The sequence below is a fragment of the Stegostoma tigrinum genome, chromosome 8 (genome assembly GCF_030684315.1).
Source record: "Stegostoma tigrinum isolate sSteTig4 chromosome 8, sSteTig4.hap1, whole genome shotgun sequence".
Taxonomy (NCBI): Eukaryota; Metazoa; Chordata; class Chondrichthyes; order Orectolobiformes; family Stegostomatidae; genus Stegostoma; species Stegostoma tigrinum.
The window spans coordinates 15,133,552-15,152,099 of NC_081361.1; the positions used below are offsets into that span (position 1 = coordinate 15,133,552).

The 18,548-nt window shown below is 42.1% G+C and overlaps 1 protein-coding gene across 1 annotated transcript in view; it reads right to left on the reverse strand.

The window, feature by feature from the left end:
- Nucleotides 1–18,548, reverse strand: part of astn1 (astrotactin 1) — a 1,971,124-nt gene that overhangs the window by 1,208,234 nt on the left and 744,342 nt on the right. The window lies entirely within an intron of this gene.

Consider the following 18,548-nt stretch of genomic DNA (forward strand, 5'->3'; position numbering starts at 1 on the left):
TGAAAGAATGAACAAGCGCAGGTGCGGGAACCATGATCACACTTTCTGTGCTAGAAACCAAGGTGAGTAATGTAATTGTTTGATTTGGGCGTGATGATAAAGCATTAAACATCTCAAGTCTAAGTACAACGTCCGTCAAACATACCCACTTCCAGTTTTAACCAATACTGGACATGGGAGAGCAGGTGCAGGAGAACTGTATGTTGAGGTACTATGCACTACAAACTGTCATATTCAGTTCTATTTCAACGGGAGGAAGGGTCATGTTTTCAGCACCGTTCAATAAGAACGTGATTGATATGTTTGTGTTGGATTCTTGATAGACAAGTCGGGGGTGGGGTGGGGGGAGGTGGCCTGAATGTTTATGCGGGGGGAATGAGGGAATGTGATATTGACATTACAATCAAATGAGCATAAGCTTATTAGCTGGCAGATGGAGCACAAGGTGCATCTTCTGCTCCAAGAGTTTCTCATGGCAATATGTCTTCATCAAGAGAAAGCTTTCCGTCTTCATTTCACCTTAACACTGAACAGATTTTACCAGAGAAATGCAACTTTTACTTCCATGTTGCTCCCAAGAGCATACAGATTCCATAATTTATCACGTCAAAACAGTGTGATGTGCAATAATTAACGCAATCCTCTTTATAAGAGGGGTAACATGTGTTGTCCTTAAATGACATTGGGGTGAGGTATCTCATACTTTTTGTTATTAGTAAATCAGCTATCACTAACACACACATTGTCAGAGGGCTACAGTGAGAGAATGTGGCAAGAAAGATTTTACTTCTGATTTTCTTGGGATCAATCAGCTTTTATCAAATTCACGTTATATTACAAGTTAATTGTAACCATGTATTGGTGGCCAAAAGTAATTTATTTAGAATTACACAGGTTAGATCTACAATATTCAGTCTATTTGTTATAGCTGGTATAGTTGGAAATTTGGTGGCTACTTGAATAATCTAGAAATTAATGCATTGGAAAGAAAAGCAAATTTTAAGTGAGGTGGTGTGTTACCATTGCCATTTGGATTAGAAGTGTTTGTGCTCCATTTAGATTGAGCTGAATTTAGTTAAGTTTCCGCGAGAATACAAAATTGATTTGGGAAGGTTCTCGTGACTCTAGAGTAGAGACATCCTTTTAGAAGTCTACACCAATGCATTTATATATATATATTTAAATGTATTCTTTCATTGGATGTGGGAGCTGCCTGCATGACCAGGATTTACTGCTTATCCCTAGCTGCCCTTGAACCAATGATTGGCTTGACCATTTGAAAGGCAGTCAACCAGTTTTATGGGTCTGGTGTCAAACCAGTTAGGGATAGCATTCATAGATGACCGTGCAGTTGCAGCAAGACCTCCCTACTTACCAGATAAGAATTTCCTACCCTTATTGATATCAGCTGACTAAATGGTTTTGTGTAACAATCCAAGATAGCTGCCGTGGTTATCATTAGTTTTCAATTATTTTCATAACTAGCGTGAAATTCCAGAATTATTTTTGGAACTTAATTCCCACCATTTGCTATGATTGGAATGAAACTTGTGACATCATAATGATACCGTTTTTCCCACTAGATACAGTCATAAAGTCTATGGCACAGAAAAAGATCCTTTAGCCCATTGAGTCGGTCAAAAACAACTACTTCATTATTCTCATCCCAAAGAAAGATACAGCCCAAAATCCAAGTTTGCCCCCAATATGTTGTGGAAATTGTATTGTCTCCAGAGTTCCAGTTTCAAAGATCAGGATAGAGTGAAATATAAATACAAAAATGTATTTGTAATCCTGCCATATGTTCACAACTACAGGTACTATGAAGCTGGGCATTCGGCAAGATGAGCTTGGAAATATTACCTGTTAATAAAACAGGTCAATTTATTTTCTTTCCTTCTACTGTTGTTGCTTAAGGGAATAAGGGTTATCTTCAGATCACAGAGAACTAAAACAGAACAGTGAATTGACAGTGACGGCTGAATAGCCCATTGGTGCACAGTGACTTCAATCAGACAAAGACTAGGCAACAGATCAATGCAAATAATCAGAGTTGCCTATGGATAAATCAAAAGAAATTATTGATGACAAATAAAAATAAATGCAATAAGAGCCTTACAACAAGTTAAAAGTAAAAAAAAGTTAGCTTCATCCTAAAGTAGCCTTCAAGTACACTCTCACACCTTTTCTCGTTTCATGTAGAGAAGTTTTAGCCGAGTGTTTAAATAGGCAGACAGAAGTCATTATCACTTCACTACCTCCCTCCTCATCAAAACAAGCAGGAGGCTATTTCAATGTACAGGAGGTGATGGCCAAGTGGTGTTATTGCTGGCAAGTTAATCCAGAGACCCAGATAGTGCCCCAAGGGCCTGGATTTGAATCCTGCTGCAGCAGATAATGGAATTTGAATTCCATTTTTAAAAAAATCTGGAATTAAGAAACTCATATCGGTCATGAATTCATAGTTGGGGGGAAAATCCCGTCTGGCTCACCGATTTCCCATAAATACTGCCTAGTCAGTGATACCCTCATCCTGTTAATAAATTAAAAAAATGGAATCCACAAGGGTGATAAGATCTGGTTAATCATTTTTTCGGTACAAAGAAGTGAACATGTAGTTTCTGTAGGCATTGAGTGGTCAGCTTTCAATGACGTCACCCAAAAATGGGCTGCAAATTACAGGGAGAGATCTTTGTGGTGGCCAGTTTGACAATGTAAACTTCAGAACTTGTATAACCTCATGGATTGAAAGAATCAGTGACAACTCTTTTCTGTTTTTTTTCCCTAAATGAAACATAAAAGGAGAAATTATTAGAAAGGAATTAAAAGCAACATGCAAGTTAACCATCCCTGGGAAGAAGGAGTTGAAGGAACATAAATAAGTTGTTTCCTGGGAGAGAGGAGGTAAGAATGATAGATAAGTTACTGCCGCATGAAAAATAGGCAATTAAGACTGCCTGCAGAAGCAATGTCCTGAAGTAAAGGGGTACATTTGCGGAAAAGTTGTGTTTTCAAGCAGACCGGTAATTCTGAATCTCACAAGGAACAATGGAGCTACTGCTTATAAGAAAGCAAGCTACGAACTTGAGGACTCTATAAGTTTTTTCAATGTTGGGGGTGTGAAAGAATCTAAAGGATCATCAATAACGTAACACCACAAGCTTGAAAGAGAGAAGGTTGCATAAGCTTTCAACTTCAGAACTCTCCCTGAGCAAAACCCTGAAGAGCAAGGATCAAAACCCGAGACACTTCCAGAGACAGACACGATTGCTTGGTGTCGAGCTCTGGTCTGCAATCAGTAATTTTCCGATTTTTAAGTTGTTCCAATCACCCCAGATCCCTGGTTCGAGACACCGGACTTATTCAGGGAATGTGAAATGAAGAAGACAGTAGACAGGTGTTTCAGGGGCAAAAAAATCTGTTTATTTAAAATACAAAAGGTAAACATAATACATGAAAGGTAAATACAATAAAAAGGAAAAATAACACCATCAATATACAGAGGATAAGAATACTATTAAACATACTGATGGATAGATTAAACACTATTTAATTACAGAAACTTTTATCAGGCTTCTTACCCTTGGAGACCCAATGCACTTCCACCATCCGCGTTTTCCTCTCTGGAAGCGAGATGAGAAACTTTGGGGTCATGGGACTGTCAGCTCACCACTGAGGAAAACATAATTTTCAACAGTGCTCCATTACCGAGGCTCTTGCTATCGGCTCCCTTGGTTCTCTAGCAGCCTGCTACTGCTCGAGTGAAATAAAAATCATTAAGAAGGGAGGCTAGAAAAACGGGCACAGCAACTGGAATAAACAGGGCCTCAACATTGGCCATAAAGCAAAGTAAGCTGGGAATGCCTGAGCCAAGACAGACACAAGAGACAATTCTGCCAAGGGACAAGCCCTGACAAGATTTAAACCCTGACAACTGCAAACCAGAAAACATCAGGAAGTGTGAAAGGGCAATTCAACCCTTCCTGGCAAATAAACAACACTAGGGAGAGAGAAGGGGGATAGAGAGAGAGATTCTGTATATGTGTCGGCCTTATCTGAAGGGGGTGATTGTTACAATATGTTTAAGGTGAAAGCTAGATAAGCGCAACATTGTGAGGTCAATTTCCAGATATCATCCTGCAACTCATCCACTTCGCCCTCGACTGCAACATTTTCACCTCAACACCAGTTCTTCATTCAGACCACATGTAACAGCCATGGGGACCACATTTGCTCCCCAATCTATCCACATTTTCATGCACAGGTTTGAACAAATCTTCTTGCTGCACAGAACCTCTGACCAAAGCTCTACACCAGATACATTGATGACATTTTCGTCCTTTGGGCTCATGGCGAGGAATTGCTGAAACAACTACACAGTGATATCAACAAATTTCATCCCACCATCACACTTACCATGGACTAGTCTTCAGAATCAGTCTCATTCTTGGACACGCATCTCCTTTAGGGGCAGACACTTCAGTAGCTCACTCTACCACAAGCTCATGGATAACCTCACGATGTTGCACTTCTAGAGCTTCCACTCTAAACATATCGAAACAGCCATCCCTGACGGAAAAGCCCTGCACATTCACAGGATCTGTTTGGATGAGGAGGAATGCGATGAGCACCTGATGGAGTTGAAGGCCACGCTCACAGGAACAGGATATGATGCTCAACTCATCGATTGCCAATTCTGGCGTGCCACAGTGTAAGACCATAATGATCTCCTCAGAAGACAGACACGGGATATGGCTGATAGGATACCCTTCATCGTCCAGTACTTCCCAGGAGCGGAGAAACACATGCCATGTTCTTTGCAACCTTTAACACATTATTGATGGACCATGAGCATCCTCATCATACCTCTACTTCTTGCCTTCAAACAACCACCAAAACTTAAACAGACCATTGTTCGCAGCAAACTACCCAGCCTTCAGGGCAACATTGACCACAACACGATACAACCCTGTCATGGCAACCTCTGCAAGACATGCCAGATCTTCAACATGGACACTACCATCACACGTGGGAGCATGACCCACCACGTGAACAGCAGATACTAATGTGACTTGGCCAACATTGCCTATCTCGTACACTGCAGGCAAGGATGCCCGAGGCATGATATATTGGTGAGACCATGCAGATGCTTCAACAATGGATGAAGGGACACCATGCAAAGATTGCTGAACAGAGACGTTCCCTCCCAGTGGGGAACACTCCAACATTCATGGTCATTTAGCCTCTGATCTTCGGGGAAATGTCCTCCAAGGCAGATTTTTGGATATATAACAACGCAGAATTGCTGAGCAGAGGCTGATAGCCAGGTTTGGTACCCACGAGGACAGCCTCAACTGAGAGCTTAGATTCATGTCGCACCACAGGTGACAACACCGCACCGTACACTCTCACACATACACACTCACACACATGTATACACACACACACTCACTCACACAAATACATTCATGTGCATACACACATACGCACACACACACAGAGTCACATATAAATTGATAAAATCCCCACAGCTTCGTTACACAGCCTCAACTGAGAGCTTAGATTCATGTCGCACCACAGGTGACAACACCGCACCGTACACTCTCACACATACACACTCACACACATGTATACACACACACACTCACTCACACAAATACATTCATGTGCATACACACATACGCACACACACACAGAGTCACATATAAATTGATAAAATCCCCACAGCTTCGTTACACAGCCTCAACTGAGAGCTTAGATTCATGTCGCACCACAGGTGACAACACCGCACCGTACACTCTCACACATACACACTCACACACATGCATACACACACACACTCACTCACACAAATACATTCATGTGCATACACACATACGCACACACACACAGAGTCACATATAAATTGATAAAATCCCCACAGCTTCGTTACACAGCCTCAACTGAGAGCTTAGATTCATGTCGCACCACAGGTGACAACACCGCGCTGTACACTCTCACATATACACACTCACACACATGCATACACACACACACTCACTTACACAAATACATTCATGTGCATACACACATACGCACACACACACAGAGTCACATATAAATTGATAGAATCCCCACAGCTTCGTTACAGGCCCCTTTGGCCCAACAAGTCCACAGTGATCCTCACTGCATCCCACCCAGATCCATACCCCCATAACCCACATAATCTATATATCCCTGATCCACCACGGGCAATTTAGCATTACCAATCCACCTAACATGCACATCTTTGAATTGTGGGAAGAAACCGGAGCACCCGGAGGAAACCCATGCAAATCTCTGGGGTGAACTTGTGCTTGCAGATACATTCTATTTTGTTCAAAAAGCACACAATTTAAAGACAGTTAGTCAATGCAGCATTTTATAAATTCCTATTTTAGAAATAAAACCAGTCTGAATCCAAACCACAACACAAATAGATTCTAAACAAGGCCTCACACCTAACATGCATTGTCTGACCTAAAATATCACCTTTTAATTACACTGATAAAACCTTTATTTCTCTCAGGACAGTGGCTTGAAAGGAATTCAAGGATTTACATAGACGTGATAATCAATTAAAACCTTCTAACTGATCAAAGATTTAACAGCATCTTAGATCATCAGTGGTGTGACCCTTTGATCTTTTACTTATAAATTCCATGTTGGATACCATCTCTCTCCCTCACGCCTGAGGAAGGAGCAAAGCTCCTAAAGCTTGCATTTTCAAGTAAACCTGTTGGTCTATAACCTGGTGACATGTGATTTCTGACCTTGTTAAAAACTTGGACAGAATTTAATGGAAGATCAAATGAAGACTACTCAGGGCTAATTTGGAAGGAGGACCTGTGTCTGAAACCATGATTCAGGTGAGAAGAATTTGTTAAGATCGGGGCCATCAGGTTTTATTTCGGAAAATCACGGAAAAATGATGAGCATTCTTCATTTAGCTGTGAAAGAATGAACAGTACTCATTTTGCCCACGATAAAGCAGTCAGCCTTCATTTTGCCTGAAGATGCCAGGAAACCTCCATTTTGGCAGCAGATGGCTGAAACCTCCTTTATGACAAAATAAAAGAGAAAACCCAAGTGACCAGTGCTGTGGTTTAGCAATACTGTATTTCATCGCGTAAATCATCAAAAGAAGAAAAATATATCAAGTGTTCAGAAAATATTTATCAGGATGTTGCCATGTATGGAAGGTTTGAATTATTAAGAAAGGCTATACTGGCCGAGATTGTTTTTTAACTAGAGCACAGGAGGTTGAGAGATGACCTGATAGAGATTTATTAAAACATGAGTGGTGTGGAAAGGGTTAATAGTGGGCATCTTTTCCCAAGGGTGAGGGATCTCTAGAATAGGGGGCATATTTTTAAGGTGAGAGAGGGTGATTAAAACATGCATGAGGACAACTCTTCTACACAGAATGTATTTCGCACGGGGAATGAACTTACTGTGGAAGTGCTGGATTTGGGTAAAGTTGTAATATTTAAAAGACACTTAGGCAAATATTTGAATAAGAGAGGTTTGGAGGGATATGGGCCAGGAGCAAGCAGGTGGGATCAGTTTAGTTTGGGAAGCTGGTTGGAATGGGCTGCCTGGACCAAAGTGTCTATTTCTGTATTGTATGATTCCATGACTTTGTCATGTTTTTACACTGCAGAGTTTGGTAAAACTGAAACAGCATTGCCATATTGAAGATTTAAAAAATCTATTTGGGAAAGAGATTAAGGCAGCATCTTTAACACTGCCAAAATATAACTATTTGAACTCAGGAATAAAAGCAGCAATGAAAATGTGCAAACATTTAAAAAAATTCTTAAATAAAGAATCAAAAATAAACCCACATTCAGAAGAACATGCGAGAGTATTAACACTACTTGTTAACCTTAATTTCCGAGATGGATCATTTGAAATATACAATTGGACATTTTAGAGAAAAAAACACAGGATTGCATTGAAGCTAGACACTGAATAACACTCTGAACAAGCAAATATACCGGTGCATTTAATAGGAACCACAGTTGACAATGTTAAGCTCATTTAAAGCATAGATATATTTGATGAATTCCAGAATTTTTTCACAATTTACTTAATCTAAGAATTTATAATTCTGGAAAGAGCAAGATTTAACATAAAAGTTGAGCACCAGAGTTATTATGGTTACATTCATTAACGTGTGCTGCAGATTAGTAGAAAATAAAGGCTGGGGAGTTTTAAGAATCAAGCCTGAAGAATTTTAAAATCAGAAGTCATTAGAAATAAAATTGCTGCTGGAATGACAGGTGAGTCTTTTCCAGACTTATTATAATCCAAAGATTTACTTTTAGAAAAATCTATTTAGATTGTGTTTGAAGCAGAAAAATTACAAAGGTATCCTGAGAGGAGCAGGATAACCTTTTCACAGAGATCGACAGAATCCATGTAGTTTCTAGTGTGTAAAAACCTTCAAAACACGTGTAGAAAACCAATGCAAAGAGCAGGTCAGACAGCAGATATGAAGGGCAGAATTTCATTTGGACTTGAACAACATGGACTGTAGCCAATCTTGTGGTACCCCATACCCATAGGTTTTAGCATTCAAAATTTGACAGCCTCCAAGACTCTTAAGTCGCTTTCTGATCCACTTTTGCATTCCAATGGTGCAGCAAAGAAACCATGCAGTTGGGAATACACACACCCAGTTCACGGGCTAGTGTAGGCTGTATCTCCAGGCTTTTTGTTTGCGGTCATTACACTTACGCACTGTGAGCCTATTTGGACGTTCACAGTATTCCTTCTTTGCCTTGCCTTTTTGCAACCTGCAGTCTCAGCCAGAAATACCAGGCTTGCAGAACAGCTTTGCTGTTGCATTTAGTGCAGGCAAAAAGCCAGGAAGTGTGTCATGATTGTCAACAGTCCTTAGTTAGGTCAAGGGAGATGGTCTGCATTCAGCAAATTTACGTGCAGTAAGTGAATGGAAGCCTCCAAAATAAGTCCAAGGGCTTTGACATGGCGAATCAGCCACCCAGGTCCATCAGAGTAACGGCCCTCTCCTCATCAGGGGCGAGGAACTAAATGTCCATGAACTCACTACCCATTTTCACTGTTTCTAGCCTATTGCGGGCAGTTTGCCTGCTGAAAAAAGACAAGAGAAGTATTGAGGGCTGTTAAATTGAATGGCACAGCTGCTACTTTTGGTGCAGGTTGAGAAATGTCTCAGTGAGTGGGTTGGTGTCACAGATGGTACGAGGTTGGGTGGGTGAAACCATGTGAAGCAACATGTCACGAGCATAAGTGAGAATGGTAAAGCATGTGCCTTGGTGAGAGATGGGTGCAGAAGCATGGAGAGAGTAAACACAGTGTGGAGCTGGAATAACACAGCAGGCCAGGCAGCATCACAGGACCAGGGAAGTTGACGTTTTGGATTGGGACCCTTCTTCGGGACGGGGAGGGGGAAGGGAGCAGGAAAATAAATAGAGCGTCGGGGGTGTGGGGCTCGGGTAAGGTGGGATGGTGAAAAGTGGATGCAGGTAGGAATAATGGGGTTTGGTCAGAGGGAAGGATGAGGCGGATAGGTGGGGAAGATGTTGGACCGATAGCGGATCCATTGTTTTGGTTGGATTGTGGCAAGTGCTGTCTGTCCCAGGCTTTCCATTACAGTTTCCGCTGTTAATCCTGACATCAACGACCATTCCGTTGATTTGTCCGCATATCTTGGCATTCAAGGTGAAGTGGGTTGTGAGGCACAGATTGAGTAGTTTATCGGTGCCGTGTTTGCTGATGGTGTTGATGCTGTCAGGCATCTGTAGCCCTGGCCTGTTTAGTAGCGAGGCTCGAGTTTCTTCAGCTAAGGGGATGCTTATGGAGGTAAACAGTGCAGTCACATTGAAGGAGACCGCGATCTCATCCTCAGCTATTCTGGTGTCCTTGATGATGTTCAGGAATTCTTGGGCGGAGTCCAATAGGTGTTTCCCCTGTCATTCTTTTGCTAGTCTGTATGTTGGTGCACCCAGCAATGAGACTATGGTTCTGAGGGGGACCTCCAGCTTGTGTACCTTAGGGAGCCCATAGAAGTGGGATGTGTCTGATCCTCTGGTTTCATTCCCTGGTAATCAAATTTGTTAATTCCACACCTCTTGTGTCGATTCCTCAGGGTGGTTATAATATGGTTTTCCAGTTGAGCTGTTGGGTCTGTCACCATCTGTTGATTGGTGCGGGTACGTGTGAGTAAAGTGTTTGCTTCCTCAGTGTATTGTGCTCTATTCAGTATGACAGTCCGCCAGCAGGATTACAATGTCCCTGTCTCTCTTGAGCCCTTGTAGGGCTTTCCTCTCTGGTGTGCTGAAAGTGTTCCCTTCATTCCTTCTGCTTAGTGTTGGGGCTACTATCTGTCTGCCAGTTTGTTGGGTTTCTTCGGGTGTGTCCTTTGTCCTTTAACATGGATTCCTGTGTACGCTAGTGTGGAGCTCACCGCTGGCCATACTTTTGACCATTATGCCCAGGACCCTCATCATTCCTCAATGGGTGAGGGTCCACTGACCTGCGCCTTAGCCTCAGATCAAATTGGGACGCTCTGGTGTCGTGGGCCTTGCTGCTGGTGCTGGGGCAATGGATTTCTCATCTAAGGGCTAATCCTTCCAGCAGGACCTCCAGGTCCCTGCCTGCAAAACAGGCAACCAAAGTATCCCCGTCTGCCATGTCTGGGGAAAATATCCGGAACCAGACTGACAGTGCTTTTCCTGATGTATTTTGAAGATAGCACAAGTGCCAAAGAATGCTGGTCAACTCTGCAATATTCTGACTGTGGTAACTTTTTCTGGAAACAACATATGCTAAGATGGGCATGAAACTGGACAAAATAGACAGGATTGGAGTGGATTGTTAATGGAGCGACAGCACAGTGTAAAGTTGGAGGAACACAGCAGGCCAGGCAGCATCAGAGGAGCAGGAAAGCCGATGCTCCAGGTCAGGACCCTCCTTCAGAAATGGGGGAGGGGGAAGGGAGCTCTGAAATAAATAGAGAGAGGAGAGGTGGGGCTGGGGAAGGGAGGTGGGTTGGTGATATGTGAGTACAAGTAAGCAGTGGTGGGGATTGGTCAGTGAGATGGGAGGGGCAAATACGTAGGAGAAAAGATGGGCAGGTTGTGTTCGGTCAAGGAGGTGGGATGAGAGGGAGCTTTGGTCATGGGATGAGGCCGGTAGGGTGCAGGAGTCGGTGGGGAGTTTTAAAACTGGCGAATTCCATGCTTAGGCCATTGAACTGTAGGCTCCCGAGATGGAAAATGAGGTCCTGCTCCTCCAGTTTGTGGGTGGTGTCATTGTGACACTGAAGGAGGCTCAGGATGGACATGTCATCTAGGGAGTGGGACGGGGAGTTAAAATGGTTGGTGGCTGGAAGGTGTCGTCATTTGTTGCATACAGAGTGCAGCTGCTCGACAAAATGATGTCTGAGCCTCTATTTGGTCTCACCGACATAGAGGAGGCCACATCGGGAGCAGCGGATACAGTAGGCCAAGTGTCCAGATGTGCAGGGTGAACCTCTGTCTGAGAAAAAGATTTGTTTTAGACCTTTAATGGAGTTTAGTGGGGAGGTGTAGGGGCGTGCGTAGCACTTCCTGTCTTTGCAGGTGAAGGTGCCGGGCGTGGAGTGCGTGGAGTGGATGAGGGAGTTGCGGAGTGAGTGGTGCCTGTGAAAGGCAAATAGGGGTGGAGAGGGAAAAATCTTTTTAGTTGCGGAGTCAGATTGTAAGCGGTGGAACTGGCAGACGATGATGCACTGGATGCAAAGGTTGGTGGGGTGATATGAGAGGATCAGGGGGATTCTGTCTTTATTTTTCTTGTGGGGGAGTAGGTTTGAGGGCAGAGGTGCAGGAAATGCAAGAGATGCAGTTGAGGGCATTTGTGATCACCAGAGTGAGGAAGTTTGGGTCCTTGAAATAGAAGGACATCTGGGATGTTTGGGAATGAAACGTACCAGCATGGGAGCAGATGATGCAGAGGTGGAGGAATTGGGAGTAGGGGATCACACTCTTGCGGGAGAGTGGGTGAGAGGAGATGTAGTGGGTGAGTCACCTCGCTCAGCCTCTGGGTGAAAATCCCACTAGGAAACCTTACGTAAGTGGAGCTTCACCTCCAAAAAAAGGCGAGACTCAGTATTTTCGGTTAAGAAACTCACATCGACGCAAAATGTGACCGGTTACTAAAAAAGAATGCTTAAAATGCTTTTTAAAATGTTTACTTTCAAAAGATGTGCAGAAAAGGGACACAGTTATAGAGCAGCAAATGGCAAAAGAGCTCCCCATACAAGGACATGAATACGTTTGGCCCACTGGAATTAGTTAAGTTACACAATGCATTCTCACTTGAGTTTGAAAGAACATTATGTCAATGGATGGTCCATTGATTTAATATTGGGTGAGCACGGCTGTCTGAACAGATCATTTACAATGGGTGATAAAATGAAAGTGACATTCTACAGAGATGAAACTGCAAGGTCCAAGTGGAACAGCTATCAGTATGACTAGCAGTATGCTCCAGCAGCACTGAGGGTGTCAGATAGCATAGTCCATATATACGTCACTTCTAATTTAGAAACCTCACTCTTGAGCAAGCATGTGTGTTTTGACATATATTTTCTTGAAGTCAGAGAAAGAACTTAGCTAGTTACAACGGACAATGAACAGGTGAAGAGAGACCGTGTTGTGTTAAGTCTGCCTGATGCCGTCAAGGAATGACTGGTCAGAAACTATCAGTTGTTGAACTGCTGGGATTTGATGGGGACCAGTATGTTGGCTGGGCAGCTGGTTAACAATGCAGAGTGATGCTAACAGTATGGGTTCAATTCCTCCACTGGCTGCAGTTACCACCAGGGATACTCCTTCACAACTTCTCCCCTTGTCTGAGGTGTGGTGACCACCAACTATCTCTCCTGGATGGGAGTCCAGCCCTCTGGAACTGTGGCAACTTTACCTTAACTGAAAACCAGCAAGGCGCTCCTGGGATTTTCTAGACTCGTGGCAGTATCCAAAAATGAAAACAAAAGGAATTTCTTAAGGTTATCTGTGATGGCACAAGTGAAACAGTGATGAAGAAACACGGGACAACCAACTGAGAATGTCCTACAGTTTGCTGGTATTGTCTCAGGTACAATGTGCTGATCACTTTGCAAGCATCCACTGCACCTACAGCAAGAGCTGAAACAATTCTGGCCTCCTTCGTCAATTCCAATGGTTCATTTAATTTTGATGCTGCAGTTATCAGTGCTGCCAGTTCCTCAGTAGGGCCAGGGATTTGGTTCTTGCTCACTTGTCAGTAATTACCCTGGGCTAGAATTCTCCCATGTTCTGGAGCACAGTGTGTCCACTGGCTGCTCACTTGCTGTATCTGATGGCAGCTGAAGACATGGAGGCTAATTATTTGGGTTTTATGCTGTACTCACTTTGACAGAACCTCTCGCTCATTAAATCTTACACAGTATTACACATCGGTTCCTCTAACAACAGTGCTCACATGCTGTCACCTCCAGCTATGCCTGCTTTGTTTGTTGAGATGGATCTTCTCCAGCCATAATCTGTGGACTATTCCCTTTCACCTTTCTTGCACTGTCTTTTACATGACCTCACTAAATCTGGGGGCAGCCGGTCACAGACGCCTGTTCTGTCACTCCACTTCTTCACACCTGTCTGCAACTGCTTTGCAAGATGGTGGCCACAATAAAAGCTGCTAGGCCCAAAACATCAGCTTTTATGCTCCTAAGATGCTGCTTGGCCTGCTGTGTTCATCCACCCCCACACTTAGTTATCTTGGATTCTTCAGCATCTGCAGTTCTCATTATCCTTGATCACAATTTTAACCTCACTGCGAAGCCTCTTCCAGGATGCCTAACCAGAAGAAGTTACCCTCCTCCCTCCAGACCAATCTCAGGGGATCTCTCTTCCACTACAATTCTCTTGTCCTTTTCCGATGAAGGGTTGAGGCCTGAAACGTCAGTTTTTATGCTCCTAAAATGCTACTTGGCCTGCTGTGTTCATCCAGCTCCACACTTTGTTATCATCCTTTTAAATTGAGTCCATGCTTTCAGCTTTCTGCATCCTCTGTCAAACCTGCCAGCCAGCCAAACTGTGCTGACCTGCAGGAAAACATGACCTTTGGCATGTCTAATTTATACAGATGTACCAGAAAGAGGGGAAAGAAAGAGAAAATCTCAACCTTCCCCAGTCAGTCTTTCCTAAACCGAAGTGACATTGCAGTACGCTTTGCTGTCACAATATAGGTTGCAAATAGGCAAAGCAGAGTTTACCCATATACTTCTTCTTCCCCATGAAAGCAGTGACCTTTTACAACAGTTTATATTAGCTGCACACATCTCTGAAGAAAGTAAGTAATATCTTTATTATTTGAGCCGCATGGGAATTGAGAGAGAAAGTGACTTGTAGAACAGTTCTCAACATGCTCCAATGTGCAATCTCAATAAATGAAATTTCCCTTTAGGGGAATTGTACAGCTCCACTGAAATATCAGAAAAAAGAATGAGGGCAGAAGTTGGAAGGATGCTATTGATTTTGTTTTTTCAAGTTTCTAAACTGTTCCCAGATATGTTTCTCACAACAGGAAAGTTGAACGTAGAAATTATTCAAAATGATATTAATTAACATCAGATCTTTAAAACCTAATCCCCATTCAGACTTTAACAGTTACCACAAGCTTGTTTAATCATACATTAGTTCAAAGTGCCCTTCAAATGTTAATTCAGGCTAACAGTCTGTGATCAACTTACTTCACCTCCTTTGTAATCAGTTCAGGGTAACACACTCTAGCTTCTCGAGACATCAGTAAATGGTTCAGAAATGCTACTGTTTTGTTGAAAATCAGTACTTCTGCTTTACCTGTTCAATTGGTGATTCAGTATTTTGTTTACAACCCAACCCATTGGAGACTTGTCAACTTCTGAATCTCAAGTTCCATTGGGATTTCATTGACTTTGCTGCCATTATTCTGGTAGAAAGCCTGCATTTCATTTTTTCAAATTACTTAACCTGATTTTCCCAATCAACCTGCTCAGTGATGTTATTATTCACCTCTGGGAAAGATGGGACTTGAACTTTAGCTTCTTGGCCTCGCGGTAGGGGCACAATCACTGAACCACAAAGGGCCCCTTGCATTTCACTTTAAGCCACTCTGTGTTATTTGAAATTCAGTACCATGTTTGTAGCCACCCAATCAGAACAGCATGGATTGATTTGGCATTCACTTCTCCAGAAAGCCACATGCTGTAGACAACTGCAGCATGCCAGTGACCTGTTATCCTCAACTGAAAAGAAATTCTTTCATTAACTCAGTATTTCTCTGAAAGAAGTCAGCAACATCTTTACAATCTCAGCCACATGGGAAAAACTGATATTGATCAAAAAGTGAATATTAGGTTTTCGAAAATTAATTATAAAAGGAATAAATGCAGCTAAGGCATTAGTACAGCTGGGTAGCCATGGGTATAGTAGATGGCTTTGCAGCTTACATTAGGTTATGTCTGGCCACTGGAACCCATTTCTGATCAGAGGTGCCAGTATTTTGCAGGATGTATAACTAAATCCACGCAGAGATTCAACTCCAGTGGTAACAAAAGGCCTGCTTCAATCAATAGTTTCTGCATTTATCAGGCTGTCATACTTGAAAATACAGCAACGACAATCAATTCTACAGAGGCAGTGATTCATGCTTGTCACAATTGCCTTATTAAGGTAATTGTCAGCCATAAATGCATACTAGTCTTCAGAAAGGTTCCTCTGCCTATTAATTTACAGAATCAGATTTTTGGAAGCATTCCTCGACAAATATCAAATCTTCAACCACTTTTTCTAAATCTTCCTCTAATTTGCATTGTGCAAGTGCTGACATGTAATGCAGTGTAGTATTATCCGGCAGACCCAATCATTCAGTAAATTACCCAAATGACCATTGATCCCACATGCACGCTAAGACATAATGAACGTTGACGTAATGCTTTATTATTGTGTGGGATTATATAGTACTGTGTGTAGAGTACAAAAACAGGTTACTCAACTCAATCAGCCTCTGCCAATATTTATAAGCTCCATCAGAGCTGCCTCCCACCCCTACTTATCTCACTCTTTCAATACATGTTTCTGTTCTTTTCTGCTTCACATCCATATCTAAGTTGCCTTCAAATAGGTCCGTGCTGTTCACCTTAAGACCATAAGACATAGGAGCAGAAATTAGGCTATTCAGCCCATCGAGTCTGCTCCACCATTCAATCAAGGCTGGTAAGTTCCTCAACCCCATTCCCCCACATTCTCCCCATAACCCTTGATCCCCTTTGTAATCAAGAAACTATCTATCTCAGTCTTAAATGTATTCAATGACCTGGCCTCCACAGCCTTCCGTGGCAGTGAATTCCACACATTCCCCACTCTCTGGCTGAAGAAGTTTCTCCTTATCTCCTTTCTAAAAGGTCTTCCCTTTACTCTAAGGCTGTGCCCTCGGGTCCTAGTCTCTCCTAAAAAATAGAAGCATCTTCCCAACATCCATTTTGTCCAGGCCATTCGGTGCTCTGAAAGTTTCAATTAGATACCCCACCCCGTCATCCTTCTAAACTCCAATGAATATAGTCCCAGAGTCCGCAAACGTTCCTCATATGTTAAGCTTTCCATTCCTGGGACCATTCTCGTTAATTTCGACTGAAACCACTCCAGGGCCAGAACATCCTTCCTGAGATATGAGTGCAAAATACTCCTTGTGGTAGTAAGTCACATATTCACATTGTAAAGATTTGTTTTATTGGATCAAACATAGAAAATAGGAGCAGGGGTAGGCTGTTCAGCTGCTTTGAGGCTGTCCTGCCATTCAGTAGGATCATGGCTGATCATCCACTCAATATTCTGTCCCTACCTTCCCCCCATAACTTCACAAGCCTTTTAGCCCCACGAACTCAACCTTCTTGAAAACTTGACTGATAATAATGATTGGATAATGTCCTATATTTGTGGTCCCTAATTTTGGTCTCCTTCAAATAGTTGTCTCCTTATACCTCTGTTTGCTAGACAGGAGAACCCCAGGGTGTTTAGTTTTGCCTAATTGTGTGGGGAAGGATTGACAGTACCATTGACAGCATGCAGCTAAAAGTACTTTGAAAAACTTAAATAATAACAACTTGTTTTGTAACTATGACAATTTTTAATTGGCAGCTTGCACCACTGGTTATGAATGTTCTGATATTTCACCCTCTTCCATCTGAGACAATTGCATCCCAGAGTTCAATGCTGTATGAGACACAGAAAACTAAGTTACAGCCAACAGGAATGAATCAAATATCTACTTTCTTTTAAATAGCACCTTTGCTGTTTTTTCTTTTAACCACAGCAATAATGCTTAATAAATCTATCAGTTTAACATCAAAGTTATTCACTGGTAAGATGGTGGCATAGATCTTTAAGGGTACAACCATATTATTAAACAACACAGAAGTTGTTGCAGAAACTTAACAGGTCTGACAGCATCAATGGAAAGAAAAACAGAATGAATGTTTTGAACCCAGTATGACTCTTCTTCAGAACTTAAGTTCCAGCAGCCATGATATTTTACTTTAATCACAGTTATTAATCTGGTAAAGGCTCCAAAATTAAAAAACTGAATTATTGTGAAGCTGGCAACCTTTCTAATGATGAATATATTTTGTCAATTTCCATTGATAGCTCTGAGATATACTAATACTTTAATAGCTTGTTTTGACAGTAACTTGTGATATTTGTGATGTGCCAGCTACAAATTACTCAAATTACAAAAATGATTGAGTATTTTACAATATGATCAATGATGTATTATGTTGTTGTAAAAATGGAGTTATGGTTAAACTGGTTTTTTGTAGGAGACAATGCTATGTTCATACCATCTCATATATTCGAGATACCACGAAGCGTACTACATCTAATTAGTTATTTTTGCTGCTAAACATAATAATGAAATAATGCACAGCAAATCCCATGAACAACAAGCTAGATGAATGACCAATTAATCTATTTTTCTTGACACTGACTGAGGGAGATGGGTTAACCACAAAACCTCCAGAATTCCCTTTACTTCAAAGTGATTTCTTTTACGTCTGTCTGAACAGGCTATTGGTTCCTCAGTTCAATGTCTTGTTTCAGAGATTACACCTCTGACTGTGCAGCAGTGAAGGGCCAGCCTGGATTGTGCATTCTAGGAGTACTGATATGATGCACACTTTCTGATCCGTATATTATTAGTTCTTACATCTAACTCCAACAGATCTTGAGTCAGAACTGTAGGCTCAATTCACTCAGCTATTACATTGTTCACTTACAGGGAGACAAAGTGCAATTGTTCTGCACTCTTGAATGCTGTTGTCAGTTACAGGTCAGGCTGCAGATCAGAAGATGGCTTTGTTCATGGAAAGATGAATTAAAGAAACTGCAACATTATGTATGGTGCAGATATGTGTACTGACTAGAATGTGGTGCTGTATCACTTTATACGTCTAGTTCTGCCATAACACGTTTGCATTAATGTGAATT